General features: G+C 50.0%; 1 protein-coding gene across 6 annotated transcripts in view; it reads left to right on the plus strand.

Annotated features, from left to right (window-relative positions):
- Positions 1–14,915, plus strand: part of CSMD3 (CUB and Sushi multiple domains 3) — a 1,548,521-nt gene that overhangs the window by 819,269 nt on the left and 714,337 nt on the right. The window lies entirely within an intron of this gene.

Raw genomic sequence — 14,915 nt, forward strand, 5'->3', positions numbered from 1 at the left:
AGTGACAGCAGCGTGAGTGCCTGTCTGTGTGTGTGTCTGAGTGCGTGCGTGCCTGTCTGTGTGTGTGTATGTGTGTGCCTGAGTGCGTGAGTGCCTGCCTCTGTGTGTGTGTCTGAGTGCGTGCGTGCCTGTCTGTGTGTGTGTATGTGTGTGCCTGAGTGCGTGAGTGCCTGCCTCTGTCTGTGTGTGTGTGTGTGTGTGTGTATGTATGTGTGTGCCTGAGTGCGTGAGTGCCTGCCTCTGTCTGTGTGTGTGTGTTGCTTTACTTACCCGAGCCGTGGAGGGAGGGGGGGAGAGTAGCGGGTCCCTCCACTCAAGCCACGCCCCCCTCCCGCTCAAACCTCCCACTCCTGCCCACCTCCCGCTCCGCGCCCGCTCCCTACAGACCGCATATCACGGTCAGTGTACGTCAGCGCCCCGCCTGTCTGCAGTGCGGGCGCGCTGACTCTGGGAGCGGGGCCTTAGCCTTAGGTTTGCAAAGTTGCATCTGAACAAACCACAAGACTTCTGGAACAATGTCTTTTGTACAGAAGAGACCAAAGTGGAGATGTTTGGGCATAAAGCACAGCGCCACGTTTGGCGAAAACCAAACACAGCATATCAGCACAAACACCTCATACCAACTGTCAAGCACGGTGGTGGATGGGTGATGATTTGGGCTTGTTTTGCAGCCACAAGACCTGGGAACCTTGCAATCATTGAGTCGACCATGCACTCCTCTGTATACCAAAGTATTCAACAGTAGAGTCAAATGTGAGGCCATCTGTCCGACAGCTAAAGCTTGGCCGAAATTGGGTCATGCAACAGGACAATGATTCCAAGCACACCAGCAAATCTACAACAGAATGGCTGAAAAAGAAAATAATCAAGGTGTTGAAATGGCCCAGTCAAAGTCCAGACCTCAACCCGATTGAAATGCTGTGGCTGGATCTTATGAGAGCTGTGCATAAACAAATGCCCACAAACCTCAATTAACTGAAGCAACATTGTACAGAAGATTGGGCTAAAATTCCTCCACAACAATGTGAGAGACTGATAAAGTCATACAGAAAACGATTACTTCAAGTTATTGCTGCTATAGGGGTTTTTTCAAGCTATTGAATCATAAGGTATACTTAGTTTTTCACACATACTTCTCCATTTTGGCTTTATTTTTGTTAAATAAATCATGACACATATGTCATGTGTTGCTGTTCATCTGAGGTTGTATGTACCTAATTTTAAGACCTGCTAAGGAACAGATGATTGTTATTATGTCCTGATATGTAAAACCATGGAATTCAAAGAGGGTGTACTTTTTTTTCACACAACTGTATAAACATACATATACACATACATATGTAACGGGTATTCCTTCTATCCCAAGCACAGATATAGTGTGTGTGGGTGAAAACCTATGTGTTACCAGGTGTGGTGCATATACCTATAGGTCCACAAGGGGCCTGTGCCTCCGCTTGTTGGGAACCTGGGGTGAGTCCTTCGGCTCGATCTGGTTTGCAGCGCCTCCACCTGTGTAGGGTTCTAGGAATGTTGAAGGTTGCCTACACAGGACCCACATATACAATAAGTACATACACGGAGATGTATATAACCAGTTTATATATATATATATATATATACAGGAATAATCACACACTTTACTTATCAGTGACCACTATGTACTTATAATACTACTTCCCCTAGGGGGTAACTCCACAATATATAACGCAGTCCAAAGTGTCTTTCACTCCACTAGGAGTGTACCTTCCACCCACCACTGTGTACCCCACACTGTGTCCACAGTTAACCCCTTTGTCCCGTGGTCAGCGCTGCCACTATGTGAGAATATGAATATGAACAGGTGATTTGTTGGTGCACTTATGAAGGTACCTGCCGAGCGCTCCTGCACTCGGGCCTGCAAGCAACTTTGAAAAGAATCTGCCGCTTGGTGATCCCATCTGTGATCCGGTACTTCCTTGCACGAGGGTCCGCCAGGGGCGATCCCACCCTGGAGATAGTCTTTGTCTCTTTGGGGCATAATCTAGAGCCCAAGCCTCTTCTCGGGGAGCGCAGCATCCGCTGTGTCCCTATCTACTGCTGCGGCCGAGTTTATTCGAGCATTTGCCCGTTCTCGGCCGCAGCAGTAACCTGGCGCGCGCCGGAGGGTGCCGGGCGCGCGCCGTAGCAGCGGAAGAGCGCCCTCCGATCGGGGTGCTCTCCCTCCCGCTGCCGGGTCCGCCAGGTCCCCCGGAACCCCCTGCCGCCGTCCCCCACATCGCGGGACACCAGGGCTCCCTCGGGGAGCCCTGGACGCGCGTGCAGGGGGCGCTGACACCCGATGACGCGTGACCGCGCATCGGTGACGCGCGGCACGCCGAGGGAGTGGGGCTAGCAAGCCGGGGCATCCCCCGGCTTGCGGAACTAGCCCTGCTCGGATTAAACGTGTCGGTAGTGTACCACTGGTACTGATGTGACAGGTTCCCTAACCTTGGGCCTGTCCCTGTAGCACCACAAGCTGAGAGGGGCTCAGGACCTTACTGGGGCCTAGGGGGCTGCTGGCCTAATGCAGTGGGTCACAGACCCCTGCACTCACCTCCTTCCCCTAGCTCTTCCTGGTCCTGACTAACGTGGGCTCCTTCAGCGCGCGAAATGTATCAAAATCTCCTCAGCAGGGAGATTCTACGCCCTATTGGCTCCCTGGCGTCACGTGGGGTCCCCTAAGGCTCATGGGACTCGTAGTCCCATCCAAGAGCCTTCTCTGGTAGGCTAGGGTTTCGCGGGCTGCCACTGCACATGCGCAAGTCGTCGGGCCGCCGGAGCCTACTGCGCATGTGCCAACTATCCAAGATGGTGGCGCCCTGCACGGGAGCCACCGGGAGCCCTAACAACGTGATTGCGGCCCTAACAACCGGCCGCACGAGTCCCCTGCAACCTCCACACTCCTTCCTATCTGCCCCCCCCTCCTGCAGCCGCCGACGGGTCCACCATGGGACTCGGTGGCACCCGCGATCGCCAGCAAGGTGAGGGGGGGGGGCGACAGGCAGAGGGGGACCTGGCTACATCCTCCCCCTGGTAAAAACCCCAACGTCCTCGCTTGGGACACAACTAAATATAACTATGTACAGAAGTTATATAATGAAAATTTGCATGGCACCATTATATAATAAAAATGCAACGATAAAATACACTCTTAACACATCAATCGACTTTAAATGATATTGCATAGTTCTGTGAGCATCACAATTACTGACTGTATTTTGCTACGAAACCACTGCTGAGCCTCATAGTGGGGTGCCCCAATTTGATCATAGGTTACCCGATTGGGAGGGTACCTAACTTTTGGCTCCTTCGGATCTGTTCTTCAGCAACTCCCTCAGGGGAGTAATAAGTACAGTCCTGAGGCTCAGCCTCTTCCCTTGAGGGGAGAAATGTCTCTGAACAGTCTCTGTTCAGCACAAAGCACGGGCTCTGTGGATCCAAAGGCTGGCCCGCTGGAGCCACCTTAGTAGGCGTTGGCCTACAGGGCCCTTTACCCGTAGCTCCTCCAGGAGATGCCCCTCCATTAGGAGGATCCCTTTGAGAGGGTCCTTCCATGGGATCTTCCAGAGTTTCAAGATTGGTATGATCATGTACAGTCTCTTGACCAATCTCTGAGGAATCGGACTCACCGTTCAGTGGTGTGGTCAATATTTCTGCTTCCTCATCCCCCACTTGTGGAATGGGGAGAAGATGATTATGGTGCCATACCTTTACCCGGCCGTCAGTGTCTTTGATGCGATTGACCGGGAGGCCAGGCATTTGGGATTCTATTTCATATACACCATCTCTCCATCAATCAGCCAGTTTATGTTTTCCCGGGACTCCCAGATTGCGAAGCAACACAGCGTCTCCAGGACGAAGTTCCTGATATTTGACCTTATGGTCGTATCACCTTTTATTGTCAGAATTCAGCTTAGCTGTAGATTTCTCAGCCTGTTGGTAAGCCTGTTGCAAGCTGTCTTTGAGCCTTTGCATGTATTTGAAATGGGTAGCATTGTGTATTCCATCCGTCGAGACTCGAAGGCGTACATCTACAGACAGTCTCGCCTCTCGTCCGAACAGGAGGAAGTATGGGGAGAATCCAGTTGACTCGTGTCGGGTACAGTTGTACGTGTGAACCAGGGCCTCTACGTGTCGCGTCCACTCAGTCTTCTGAGCACCCTTTAAAGTTCCAAGCATGTCCAGCAAAGTTTGATTAAATCGTTCTGGCAAAGCATCTCCCTCGGGATGGTACGGGGTCGTTCGTGATTTAGCAATGTTCAACATTTTGAGCAGTTCTCGGATCAGCGTGCTCTCAAAATCTCGACCTTGGTCTGAGTGAAGGCGGTTTGGAAGGCCGTAGTGAACGAAGTACTTCTCCCATAGTATTTTTGCCACTGTGATGGCTTTCTGGTCTTTCGTGGGGAAGGCCTGGGCATACCGGGTGTAATGGTCCGTGATGACCAGCACGTTGCATATTCCTCGGCTATCAGGCTCAATGCACAGAAAGTCCATACACACAAGGTCCATGGGGCCAGTACTCTTCAGATGGCCCATGGGTGCAGATCTGGTAGGCAGGGTCTTGCGTTGTACACACCGGGAACAACGGCGACAGTGGCGTTCTACGGCCTCTCGCATCTTGGGCCAGAAAAAGCGGTCTCGGACCAACCCAAAGGTCTTCTCTACACCGAGATGTCCATGTTCATCATGTAGGGACTTTAACACCAGGTATTGCAAGTTCTTAGGGAGGACTAGTTGACGTCTATCCGGGTGGTTGTGATATTGCACCACCCGATAGAGTAAGCCATTATCAATTTCGAATCTGTCCGCTTCCCGCATGAGCGAGGCAACTAAGTCTTTGAAAGTACGCTTCAGGAGGGCTGGGTTCCTTTTTTCAATGGCTTGCCTAATAATACTAATTACAGGGTCTTGTATTTGGTAGTCTACTAGATCTTTCCACCGTAGCACTTTGTCATGAGTTATATTCATCCCCTTCGGATCGCAGTAGGCTGCTGGGACAGCCTGCGACTGGCATCCCAAGGAATCCGCAACCCGTAATTCTGAGAAGGCCACTTGATCGTTGACGATGGCGGCAGTGCTACACATAGCTCGCACCCATGGTCCTGGGAGTTCTTCCCATTCCTCATCATCTGGAGTAGCACTTAGCCCTGGTCGTCGGGATAGGGCGTCAGCCCCTACATTCAATGGTCCCGGCTTATACTTCAGGGAGAATTGGTAATTGTTTAGAGCTGCCAGCCATCGGTGCCCTGCTGCATCCAATTTGGCTGAGGTATTGATGTACGTGAGGGGATTGTTATCTGTCCTTACCTCAAACGTAACACCGTAGAGGTAATCGTGGAGCTTTTCCGTGATCTTCCATTTGAGAGCCAGGAACTCCAGCTTGTGGACAGGGTATTTCTGTTCACTGGGTGTCAGACTGCGGCTGATGTAGGCTACAGGCCGAAGGCCCTCAGGGTGCTTCTGGTGCAGGACGGCACCTAGTCCATTGAGACTGGCATCCACATGCAGAACGTATGGTTGTTCTGGATCAGCATATGCAAGCACCGGCGCTTTGGTCAGGCTTTTCTTCAACTTCAGGAAGGCCTGTTCACACTCAGGTGTCCATTTATCGCCAAACGGTTGACGGGCCGACGTGGCCTTCCTTCCTGTATCTTCGGGGTATATCTTCAAAAGATTGTTCAGGGGTTTAGCTCTACTAGAGTACCCTTCCACGAAGCGACGGTAATAACCGCAGAAACCCAGGAAGGATTGCAGCTCCATGACATTCTTGATTAGGCCAGTTCACGACCGCTTCTACTTTGGCTGGGTCGGTGGCGATTCCTTGAGCTGACATGATGTGTCCCACGTAGGTCACCGAGGTGTGACAAAACCGGCCCTTGTCGAGGGACAATTTCAACCCTTCTTTCCCAAGACGGTCTATAACTTTAAGCAGCCTCTCTTCGTGCTCTTCCAGGGTCCTTCCGAAGACAATGATGTCGTCCAGGTAGACTAGACACTCCCGAGGGTTCATATCTTCGATAGTCTTCTCCATCAGGCGTTGGAAGGTAGCACGGGCCCCACATATACCTTTGGGCATGCGTGTAAATTGGTAGAAACAAAGGGGGCAGACGAAGGCTGTTTTCTCCTATCCTCTGCATTCATGGGTACCTGATAGTACCCAGATCGTAAATCGAGCACACTGAACCATTGGCTCCCATTCAGAGCATTCAGAATCTCTTCAATGCGAGGAAGGTTGTACTGGTCCGGTATCGTACGATTGTTCAGGGTTCGATAGTCGACACACAGTCGGACTGATCCGTTCTTCTTCCTTACCACCACTATGGGAGAGGCGTAAGGACTCCGAGACTCCGTCAAAATCCCAGCGGTTTCCATTTCTTGCAAGATGTTCCTTACATCGTCCACATCCCTAGGGGCGATGCGACGAGAGCGTTCACGGAACGGAGTGGCGTCACTCAGTCTAGTGGCACGTTGAGCGATGCGACTGCACCCCACATCCATCTCACTCGTGGAGAACACAGTCCGTCGTTTATTCAACTTGGTTGTCTGTCGCTCTTTCCACTCAGTTGGCAACGTTGACTCGCCGAAGTTGAAGTCCAGATCGACTAACCGCTCACCCACTGCAGCAGTGTTCACCTGGGGCGTTGTTGCCACAGGGCTAACCGGATATATGCAACCCAGACTTTGTCCTGCATCAAGGTTCATCGGGAATGGGGAGATATTCTGCACATATACGTAAGTTCGTAGAGGGATTTTAGTCGTTCACTCTCTCACTTCGGGTAGTACCCTATACCCTCTCTGAACCTCTTCATCAGGGGTACTCTCCAGAGAGAAAAGCTGATCGTTCTCATCTCGCTCGGGATAACAGCACCAGACGTCCATACGTTGCACTCCCCCTGGTAATATGGTCGTCAGTCCGTGTTGACGATTGTAGAGGTCCCGTGACGCTCCAAGGCATATCCGGTTGCACTCTTTTCGTAGAACGGGATCGAGGAGCGGATTGTCCATCGGCAACTCGCTGGTCTCTTTGAGGTATGCTCTGATTACCGCTTGTACTATATCAGTATTGGTTACCAAGATGATCGGATATTTGCACTGGTCTTGGGGCTCCGGGCATACCGTTGCTGCTACATGCATGGGGTGTTTCTTGCCAGGGTTCAATTGGAGTATTTCCAGTCGAACCCTTACAATCCCATCGATGGGGTAGTCTTCGTTACTTAACCCCCTCACCTTCATATGTTCGACCGACTGCAGGGGGCAGTGTTTGAGATGCTGGTCATAGAACTTGCGGTATATTATGGTCACTTGGGATCCGGTGTCCAGTAGGGCAGAGGCTTAGATCCCTTCCAGTAAAACCCGCACGATGGCTGACGGACCTACTTGACTGTAAGCATCCCCTGGTAAGGCATCATCACTGGGGCCGGAGTCAGGAGGAGCCTCTTCGGATCCAGTAGGGGTTTCGGTGTCAGATTTCGCCGTCTGTACACGGCAGACCATTGACCGGGCTGAATTTTCCCTATTGGGAGGTTTCTCCTCTGGTGAGTCCTCCCTCTCTGGACAGTCACTGGAGAAGTGGCCCTTCTTACCGCAGTTATAGCACACAACCTCGCGGCGTTCTGGACGAACCTTGGACGGGGAAGGTGGTTTGTTGGAGGGTTTTGGCTTGTACCTCTTGGACGGGGCGGCAGACTCTTCCTTCTTATCCATAAACTCCTTTCCCTTTGAGACGGAGGGGCTCTTGGGTTTTGCGGGAGAGTGTAACAAAGCATGTGCTTCATGAATTTTCACCTGGCGCAGCAATCTGGTGAACGTAGGGGGACTCCCTTCCATTAGTTTGCTGCGGAGCATATTGGCTATGGGGTGAATGGGGCTTGATCCCCGCAGGTACTGCTTACGAAGCGCCTCATCCATCCCAGAGGCTGGAATCAACTTACGATTGAGTAGGATTCCCAAGACCAGTTGCAGGCGGTGTATAAAGGCCGACAAGTCTTCCCCCTCCTTCTGATAGAGATTATAGTACTTTGTCCAGATTGCTCCTTCATCTTCTGCTAGTCCGTACGCTTCCAGAAGGTATTCCACCATCTCCAATGCCGTCAACTCTGTTTGTTGGTCCCTGTGGATGGTTACAATGGTAGAAGATGGAGGCCTAAGACACTCCATGATACGCTGCCTTTCACTGTGTCAGTGCACGACAATTCCTCTATGACTTTTAATGCATTCTCCCTCCAAGGGTCTATCCCTTCCTCCCCCTGTGGTGTTGGAAGTACTCCAGAGAAGGCTTTGCGTTTCCGGTAGCTTTGTGACTGGGAAGCCATGGTGATGGCCTCTACGAATTGGGGTAGCGTCACCCCCATTACGGAACCTTCATTAGTTACCCTACTGTCTCTGATAGGCCGGGAGTTCATCCCACGGGGAGCGGATACTGGTGAAGGGGGCGGACTGTCAGCCCAACTAGTGGCTCCCGTGAGAGCGCTTGGAGTAAAGGAGACTTTGGGGTACTTGACACTGGTGCAGTAGGTGGCCAAGTACTGGTGGACGGTTCATCATGAACCTGAGTAGGGCCCCTTGCTGAAAACATTTCCCGTATTTCTAGTAAGTCCGAGTATATAAGGGGGTAGCCTTCTGGCGGGGCCTCAGGGGCTACTAGGGTGTTCGGGGCCATTTCTTGGCATAAGTCCTGCCCCACAGTGAATAGTATGGCGCTCCAATTAAAAGTAGAGTTGAACATCCTGCCCTGGTACCATACATTATCTGGGTCTAGGAGCTTCCTCAACGAGTCCCGGATGTCATTTTCCACCACTAACGCTGGAACGTTCCCTACGGCCACTACGTATCTAGGTGTTTCCCGGGAGCAGATGGCCCAAGCATGGACTTCTTGACTTGAGGGAATTACCATGTTGCTGATCTCTTATGATACTGATTTGAATAGGGCACCCTAGGTCTTATCTCAGCAGTGCCTCCAAATGTAACGGGTATTCCTTCTATCCAAAGCACAGATATAGTGTGTGTGGGTGAAAACCTATGTGTTACCAGGTGTGGTGCATATACCTGTAGGTTAACAAGGGGCCTGAGCCTCTGTTTGTTGGGAACCTGGGGTGAGTCCTTCGGCTCGATCTGGTTTGCAGCGCCTCCACCTGTGTAGGGTTCTAGGAATGTAGTAGGTTGCCTACACAGGACCCACATATACAATAAGTACATACACGGAGATGTATATAACCAGGTTATATATATATATATATATATATATATATATATATATATATATATATATATATATATATGTGCAGGATAATCAAACACTTTACTTATCAGTGACCACAATGTACTTATAATACTACTTCCCATAGGGGGTAACTCCACAACATATAACGCAGTCCAAAGTGTCTTTCACTCCACTAGAAGTGTACCTTCCACCCACCACCGTGTACCCCACACCGTGTCCACAGTTAACCCCTTTGTCCCGTGGTCAGCACTGCCACTATGTGAGAATATGAATATGAATAGGTGATTTGTTGGTGCACTTATGAAGGTACCTGCCGAGCGCTCCTGCACTCGGGCCTGCAAGCAACTTCGAAAAGAATCTGCCGCTTGGTGATCTTGTCTGTGATCCGGTGCTTCCTTGCACGAGGGTCCGCCAGGGGCGATCCCACCCTGGAGATAGTCTTTGTCTCTTTGGGGCGTAGGCTTGAGCCCAAGCCTCTTCTCGGGGAGCGCAGCATTCGCTGTGTCCCTATCTACCACTGGTACTAATGTGACAGGGTCCTTAACCTAGGGCCTGTCCCTGTAGCACCACAAGCTGAGAGGGGCTCAGGACCTAACTGGGGCCTAGGGGGCTGCTGGCCTAATGCAGTGGGTCACAGACCCTGCACTCACCTCCTTCCCCTAGCTTTTCCTGGTCCTGACTAACGTGGGCTCCTTCAGCGTGCAAAATGTATCAAAATCTCCTCAGCAGGGAGATTCTAAGCCCTATTGGCTCCCTGGCATCACGTAGGGTCCCCTAAGGCTCATGGGACTCGTAGTCCCATCCAAGAGCCTTCCCTGGTAGGCTAGGGTTTCGCGGGCTGCCACTGCGCATGTGCAAGTCGTCGGGCCGCCGGAGCCTACTGCGCATGTGCCAACTATCCAAGATGGCGGCGCACTGCACGGGAGCCGCCGGGAGCCCTAACAATGCGATCGCGGCCCTAACAACCGGCCGCATGCGTCCCCTGCAACCTCCACACTCCTTCCTATCCACCCCCCCCCCCTCCTGCAACCGCCGACGGGTCCGCCATGGGGCTCGGCGGCACCCGCGATCGCCAGAAAGGTGAGGGGGGGGCGACAGGCAGAGGGGGACCTGGCTACACATATATACATAATCAAAAATGAATAGACAATACCATTCTGTGGCTATCGAAATGCTTTTATTTGTGCGAGCTTTCGAGATACACTGATCTCTTCTTACATCGCCAGAAGAGATCAGTGTATCTCGAAACCTCGCACAAATAAAAGCATTTGGTTAGCCACAGAATGGTATCATCTATTCATTTTTGATAGAGATATATATAGATATATAGATATATAGCCCTTTTAACACTTCCCGCCCCCTTGCCCAAGTGAGATTGGTGTCATCTGCTTCTCTGGCTACTCCATTTAGGTGTTGTGCTGTACCTGTGGGGCAACAGAAGGGCTGAATGCTCTGCAGTGTTGGGAGGAGAACAGGTAGGACAGGTTTTCAGGGTACCTTAGTTCTTTGGGGCAGCGCCTCCAGTCTGCATGGATCCTCTGGATAGCAGCAGGATGGCCAAGACTGACACCTTTCTTTTCGCTCAAGACAGTGAATCAAACTTCTTTATAGTTCAGTGGTATTTATTGCAGTTAGATCAGATGTACAAAACAGGTGCATTCTTCTCCTAGCTTCCTCTAATGAAAGTGCACTGATTAGGGCTTGAGGACCAGACTATTCTCTTCTAAAGTGCATTGATAGTAAGCAGCATTTCCAGATACTGTATAACATTTGATTAACTAGAGCTGATGGAGGGAATCCCCTGTGGAGTCATAGGAAAGTGGTACGACCTGTCTTTGTGAAGCACAAGCCTGCAACTTACATTTTAATATATGAGCTCCAACTTCCATTTTAATATATTAGTTCAAACGAGGTACCGGTATCACACAGCATGGCCTGATCACCCAGGATTGGGAGACATGGTACAGTGATTACAGATGCAGCCACGAGTATCCGAACACTTGCCTTGGAAAATCTGGGGCAATCTCCCAGTAATGCTGCAATATTTCTGTGACATTTTTGCAGACAGACTAATGGCCCATCGGATTAACACAGCGGGGGTCACTGGCAGTCCCATTCAAACTGAATGGGACTGCCAAAGACCCCCGCTGTGTTAATCCGACGGGCCATTAGTCTGTCTGCAGAAATGTCACAGAAATGTTGCAGCATTACTGGGAGATTGCCCCAGAATTTCAAACGCATGTGTTTGGATACTCGTGGCAGCATCTGTAACACACACACAGCGCAATTCAAAGGAAAATAATAGGTAACCATTCAAGTTGATGGAGTCCAGTACATCTTAATACAGCTAAACCCCGTTATAACGCGCCTCGTTATACCGCGATTCGGTTATAACGCGGTTTTCCCGTGGCTCCCGTTTTTAAAAAAAAAAAAAAAAAAATTAAAAAATTTTTTTTTTCATTTTTTTTTTTTGCACACTGCACACACTGCACACACTGCACACACTCACTGCACACACACTGCTCATTGCTCACACTGCCACACTGCACACACACTGCACACTGCATACACACTGCTCATTGCTCACACTGACACACTGCACACACACTGCACACTGCACACACACTGCTCATTGCTCACACTGACACACTGCACACACACTGCACACTGCACACACACTGCTCATTGCTCACACTGCACACACTGACACACTGCACACACACTGCACACTGCACACACACTGCTCATTGGACACACTGCACACACACTGCACACTGCACACACACTGCTCATTGGACACACTGCACACACACTGCACACTGCACACACACTGCTCATTGCTCACACTGCACACACTGACACACTGCACACACACTGCTCATTGGACACACTGCACACACACTGCACACTGCACACACACTGCTCATTGGACACACTGCACACACACTGCACACTGCACACACACTGCTCATTGCTCACACTGCACACACTGACACACTGCACACACACTGCTCATTGGACACACTGCACACTGCACACACACTGCTCATTGCTCACACTGCACACACTGACACACTGCACACACACTGCTCATTGCTCACACTGCACACACTGACACACTGCACACACACTGTACACTGCACACACACTCCTCATTGCTCACACTGCACACACTGACACACTGCACACACACTGCACACTGCACACACACTGCTCATTGCTCACACTGCACACACTGACACACTGCACACACACTGTACACTGCACACACACTCCTCATTGCTCACACTGCACACACACTCACACACACTTACAGACACTCACAGACACTCACACACACTTACGCACACGCACACACACTCACACACACTCCCACGCACACTTACGCACACTTACGCACACTCACGCACACTCACGCACACTCACGCACACTCACACACACTTACACACACTTACACACACTTAGACACTCACAGACACTCACAGACACTCACAGACACTCACACACACTTACACACACTTACACACACTTAGACACTCACAGACACTCACACACACTTACACACACTTACACACACTTACACACACTTACACACACTTAGACATTCACAGACACTCACACACACTTACACACACTTACACACACTTACACACACTTACACACACACTCAGACACTTACACACACTCACACCCACATACACACACCCATATACACACACACACACTTTCTCTCCCATATATACATACACACACACACTCTCTCACTCTACACAGATGGGGGGTGGGGTCGGAGCAGAGGAAAGGCCGCGACCAGCACCACCACCCGCTCCCCCCCCTCCTCCCGCGCAGGCAGCGGGAGCGCCAGGGACAGCGGTGGGGAGAAGAAACCCCCCGCTACCACCTCCGTGCAGGCAGCGGGATCTGAGGTAAGCGGCGACCTGAGGGACATCCCCGCTCCCATCTCCTGCCTCGCGGCCTGTCCCGCGGTGACAGGGGGAAGCGGGGACAGGAGGGACATCCCCGCTCCCATCTCCTGCCCCGCGGCCTGTCACACGGTGACAGGGGGAAGCGGGGACAGGAGGGACATACCCGCTCCCATCTCCTGCCCCGCGGCCTGTCACACGGTGACAGGGGGAAGCGGGGACAGGAGGGACATCCCCGCTCCCATCTCCTGCCCCGCGGCCTGTCCCGCGGTGACAGGGGGAAGCGGGGACAGGAGGGACATCCCCGCTCCCATCTCCTGCCCCGCGGCCTGTCCCGCGGTGACAGGGGAAGCGGGGAGCGGAGGGACATGCCCGCTCCCATCTCCTGTCCCGCGGGATGAATATGCGCTAAAGCGCGGCGGCCATTTTTTTTTCTCGCGACCCCGTTAGTAACGCGGTGGTCTCGGGGTGGACCCCGAGACCCGCGTTATAACGGGGTTTAGCTGTACTACCATAGCAACTAAAAATATGTTTAAAAAAAATTCTATTATCCGGTACCATTATGTCAGAAAATCGATGACACCAACATACAAATGCTGCCATGCGTGCATGATGGTAGCATCACTGCATCAATATCTTGATGAACAGAAATATTGATAAACAAACAGTCATTTTTGCACAGAATGCTATACATTTTTATTTGCATTGTACGTACTTGAATCCGGCGCCCAATTATCTCATTTCTTTTTACTGTGCAATTCTATTCAATCTCATGCGCATTAAATCTTTTGTTTTATTTCCCCTACAAGTAATAATATTGAATTGCTAGTTACATGCACGCCATCTTCTTAAGGGATAACCTGTTTGTATTCTGAATGGACTACAAGGAGTTGTGCAATAAATATCCCTTTCCGAAGCTCAATGTCATTTGATGACCTGATTAAATGATCTGGTGCATAGTTAGGAATTATTATGTTATTATTTCTGTAATGTCATTTGATTAGGCAATCAAATTTATACGACTTAATTTTATCAACGTTTATTTATAAAGATAAGCCAGAGGTTGACTGCTTTCAATAGCGTTATACCATTCCCCTTTGTTTTCAAGGGCATTGATATATAAATTTGGACTAAAACTGTGTGAACACGAGACCAACACACTACCTGTTGCTGATTATGATCCACAAACATTTTGAATACATGTAATATACAAGAAAAAAAAATCACAAAATCAACTTGCATTGGTACTAACATTATTATTCCCATTAGGCAAAACTATGGTATGTTAATAGATTTTTTTTCAGGAATTTTAATTTGCTAGTGAATCATAGCACTCCCACATTAGTAATTCATTGAATGTTAGCTGGACAAACGCCCGAACACTCAGTAGGATATCTTACAATTCAATGGATTTCCAAAACTGCAGGATATAGTATTTGACTCTTCCAATTCACTTGCCAACACTGCAGAAACTGCCATGCTTGGATCAATTAATTACTAGGCTTGGTTGTACCCAAAATATGGTTGCATGCGTCCATCAAGTTCAGCATGCTAAATTTAGACGACAGATGCTAAATTTAGATGACAGATACTATATACTATCTAAAGTAAAAAGATAAGAATAAAGCTATTTGTAAATAATTTATCAGACTGTTTATATATTATACAAATAAATCAAACTTTCTGTATTTTTTATTTGCTCATTGTGACATTGTTATAAATTAAAATGGACTAAACACATTACATTTAAATA

The sequence above is a fragment of the Ascaphus truei genome, chromosome 2, assembly GCF_040206685.1.
Source record: "Ascaphus truei isolate aAscTru1 chromosome 2, aAscTru1.hap1, whole genome shotgun sequence".
Classification (NCBI taxonomy): Eukaryota; Metazoa; Chordata; class Amphibia; order Anura; family Ascaphidae; genus Ascaphus; species Ascaphus truei.